The sequence below is a fragment of the Physeter macrocephalus genome, chromosome 17, assembly GCF_002837175.3.
Source record: "Physeter macrocephalus isolate SW-GA chromosome 17, ASM283717v5, whole genome shotgun sequence".
Classification (NCBI taxonomy): Eukaryota; Metazoa; Chordata; class Mammalia; order Artiodactyla; family Physeteridae; genus Physeter; species Physeter macrocephalus.
The window spans coordinates 30,097,347-30,101,795 of record NC_041230.1 but is presented as its reverse complement, the minus strand read 5'-3'; the positions used below and the strand labels follow the sequence as shown (position 1 = coordinate 30,101,795).

Below are 4,449 nucleotides of genomic sequence, written 5' to 3'. Positions count from 1 at the left end.
ACTACTGATAGATGCATATTGACACAGATTGATGTTGAAAAAAAGCCAGTCCCAAAAGGTGATATACTGTAAATTTCATACGTATAACATTTTTGAAATGACACGATTACAGAAATGGAGAACAGATTAGTGATTGCCAGGGGTTAGGGCTGGGGATGGAGGTGGGAGGGACATGGATGTGACCATAAAAGGGCAACACAAAGGCTCCTTGTGGTGATGGAGCTGCTCTGTATCTTGACTGGGGAGATGGATACATGACTCTACACAGGTGATAAAACTGAATGGAACTACGCAGTGTATGATAAAACACACAAAAGAGTACAAATAAAACTGGGGCGATCTCAATAAAATCAGTGGATTATATCAATGTCAATATGCTGGTTGTGATATTGCATTACAATGCTGCCAGATGTTAACCTTGGGGGAAACTGAGTATAGTGCACTCAGGATCTCTGGCACCATTTCTTACCACTACATGTGAATTTACAACTATCTCAAAGTAAAAGTTTAGATTTTTTTAAAAACCACTCGATGCTTTCCCATCCTATTAAGAATAACATTGCAGATCAGTAGTGGGAATGGAGACCTGACCCCAGAGAGCCCTGAGCAGCCCCATCACCATCCTGGCCTAGTTACCATCACACCTTGGGAGGAGCCTCAGCTGCCACAGTGGGTCCCAGTCACCATCACTGCAACAGTGAGCAGCCCCCGCCTGCCTTCAGGGACGAGAAGATCATTGCACCCAAGGGCTTGCGAATAGCCAAATGGTTCAACGTAAGAAACGGATGTGTTGGGACTTCCCTGGCGGTCCAGTGGTTAAGATTCTGCACTTCCACTGCAGGGGGCAGGGGTTCGATCCCTGGTCAGGGAACTAAGATCCCACATGCCATGTGGCACAGCCAAAAAATTTTAAAAAATAAAAGAAAGAAAGAAATATATATGGTTTCATCAACAGGAATGACACCAAGGAAGATGTATTTGTACACCAGACTGCCATAAGAATAACCCCGGAAGTACCTTTGCAGTGTAGGAGATGGAGAAAGGGTGGAGTTTGACATTGTTGAAAAGAGAAGAGAAGGCAGAGGCAGCATGTGTTACAGGCCCTGGTGACGGTCAATATTGCTGCAGATTGTAAGTGTGATAGATACGCTCCATGTTGCAGGGTCCTCCATGCCGTTAGCAGCATAATTACCAAAATAGTGAGGGTAGGAGAAGAATGTGGGATGGGAGAGCGCTACCAGGGCCCACCATAGCACATGCGGAGACCCTTCGGGAGTGAACCACAGTATTCCAACCCTCCCGTGCACAGAGCGGGGATGGAGGGTGCTGACAACCAGGGTGCAGAGCTTGGTTGACCCATGAGACAGAATATGTATCAGGTTAGAGATCACGATTCCACAAGGGTCCCTCCTAGCCAGACAGCCTAGAGAGGAAGGCAATGAAGAAGATAAGGAAAATCTGGGTGAGGAGACCTGGAGGTCAATAGCCACCTCAACATGGGTACCGCCGCAACTTCAACTACTGACGCAGACACCCAGAAAACCCTCAGCCACAAGGTGGCAAAGAGAAAAATGCAGTCCATCCACCTGCTGAGAATTCATCCACTCCCACGACTGAGCAGGGTGGTGCCAAGTAAATGCCTGGCTTACCATCTCTGCAGTCATCGGTTTAGCCATCCAACAAGAAGAAATGAACATGAAATTCCTGCAGTAAGAAATGAACAAAAGATCGGAGCTGAAGACCTTAAGTGCTTGCTTTGGGCCTGTTGACCAGATGACTAGAACTATCTGCATTGTTTATGCTGCATGGGGTTTTTATAATTTTTACCTATAGATATTTCTTTTTGGTCATGACAAACATAGTTTTTTTTTTAAAGCTTGGTTATTCTCGATACACCTTTAAAGGTTTTTAAATTGGTTCATATCTGGTCAAGTTGAGATTTTTAAGAACCTCATTTTTAATTTGCAATGAAAGTTTACAACTTGATTTTTTCAAAAAAAGTCAACAAACTGCAAACACATGTTAACAGAGGTCTTAAGTTTTTTATTCTAATTTTTTTAAATTTTTATTCTTTTTAAATATTTATGTATTTTGGCTACGCCAGGTCTTAGTTGCGGTAGGCGGGATCTTCATCGCGGCATGCAGGATCTTTAGTTGCAGCGTGCATATGGGATCTAGTTCCCCGACCAGGGATCGAACCCGGGCCCCCTGCATTGGGAGCACAGAGTCTTACCCACTGGACCACCAGGGAAGTCCCAAAGGTAAGTTTTTAAAAGTTTTTTAAAGTTAAGTTAGAAAAAAAAAGAATAACATTGTATTACCTGTCCTGGCTTACAGAGCCCTATCCAACCTGGCCCCTTCTGCTCTCTACCATCTCCTCTATTGCCATGTTCCCACCCAGCTTCTGAAAGGATCCATAAGGCCTTGGCATTCATTGTCTCCTTTTATTGAAATGTTCTGCCTCTAATCTCTGCAGGATTAGATCCCAACCTGTTACCTTCTCAGGGAGGCTTTTCCTGACTACACATTCAGAAGCACCCAGCCACCCTGTTACATCACCCTATATTAATTATCATTGTGGTAGCTATTTTTTTTTGGTTTATTTTTTATGTTGTTTATATTTGTTTCCTTCCACTAGAAAGTAGGCTCCTTAAGGGCAGGGATTCTGTCTGTTATTCTTTGCTGTATTTCTGTCATTGGAAACAGTGTCAGACACATAGTAAGTGCTCATTAAGTGTCAGACACATAGTAAGTGCTCATAGTAAGTGTTCACTAAGTAGATATATTCATGTGTAAATGATAAGTTGTAGAAAGATGTCTTGCTTAATACATAGTCAGTCCTGTTGTCATTCAAGGCCCCCATCTATCTCCAAAGAACTCAAAGTCTCCACCCAAATATTACACCTTAGTGTTTTGTTTTGTTTTGTTTTGATTTTTTTTGCGTTACACGGGCCTCTCACTGTTGTGGCCTCTCCCCTTGCGGAGCACAGGCTCCGGATGCGCAGGCTCAGTGGCCATGGCTCATGGGCCCAGCCGCTCCGCGGCATGTGGGATCTTCCCGGACCGGGGTGCGAACCCGTGTCCCCTGCATCGGCAGGCGGACTCTCAACCACTGCGCCACCAGGGAAGCCCAACATCTTAATGTTTTAATGAAAGGTTCAATATCAGTAGGATACCCCAGACCTGAAGAAGCCAAGAATTCAGAGAACAGACACATTCCAGAGATGAATGGAAGAAGCAGGTAGAACCCAGGTACAGGTGGTAATAGAAAGGGGGACAAAATGGAAAGTCCAGGTAAACTTAGCAAGCACACACTGACCTCCCTAGGTGCCGGGTACTATGCTATATCCTGTAGAGATGAGAGATGATATAGTCCTAGTCTGACGCATCCATGTGGTCCCTGATGACTCTACCCGAGAGGCCCAGCAGGAAGGGGCATCATCTGAGTGACCTGACAGATGGGTTGGACAACCTGAGCAGAGTGGTCAGAGCCAAGAGAATTCCATCTTAGAGATGACGATCACTGGGCAAATAATGTCGTCAGAGACCAATCCAGTGGCCCCATTTCCCTTCAACTGGAACAGGTCCATTTTTACCTGTATCACTTACTGGGCTTCTCTGATCAACACATGATCCCATAGTCAAAAAGTGTTTGAAGCCACTGCGTATAAGGCAGACCCAGATCTTGGGCTAGTTTAACAGCAAAAGAGTTTCAATATATTCCATCATTTCAAGACAATATTTGCTTTCAACCTTTTCCACTTGTGTCTTTAAGAAATAGATAAATAGAAGCAATGCACTGACATTCTCATTTTCAAGTCCCCAGTGGGTTTCATTGTCACAGTCACCTGGGGTTATCAAGTTCCTTCCTTAAAAATTGCTGGCCAGGCTAGACCCGAAATAGGCTATCATATGCTTCACACATCCCACTCGAGTTGGAACAGAGCTATCTTATTCTTCAGAACAGAACAAAAGCTGGTATTGATTTCTCTCTGAGCAACAGTATTTAACTCTTGTGCTTTCAGTCTAGGAGGCCCTGGAAGTTTCAGGTATTTTTCCTGGAAGAAAGTAGCATCCCTCTTTTCCTTGAACTGGAGATCTTTGTTTTCCCAGTTTCTTAGATCTGCAACAGGAAGCACCCTTCATGAGCTGAAAGGCCATACTACAAAAAAGCAGTATGTCACGTGTTTACCAAGTTTTCACACTCTCACCTGCCATCATGCCTTAGTCTTTACCAAGACTGGCCATTCTGATTCACTAATTTAACAGATAAAATTCAGGGGGGGCATGGTAACCTCTAAGATATGTACAGGTCACAAAGTTAACATAGTACATTTCCAGTCCATTCTCTTATATGGTCCTCCCAGAAGCCCTGTGATAGAGAAAAGGCAGGGATTTTCATGCCCATTTTACAGATGAGAAAACTGATTCAGTTTCCTAGTTTTGCAG

The 4,449-nt window shown here is 44.1% G+C and overlaps 1 pseudogene; it reads left to right on the top strand.

The window, feature by feature from the left end:
• The first annotated feature begins 254 nt into the window (after positions 1-254).
• LOC112065194 (Y-box-binding protein 1-like) lies at positions 255-1,636 on the top strand (annotated as a pseudogene).
• The last annotated feature ends 2,813 nt before the right edge of the window (positions 1,637-4,449 follow it).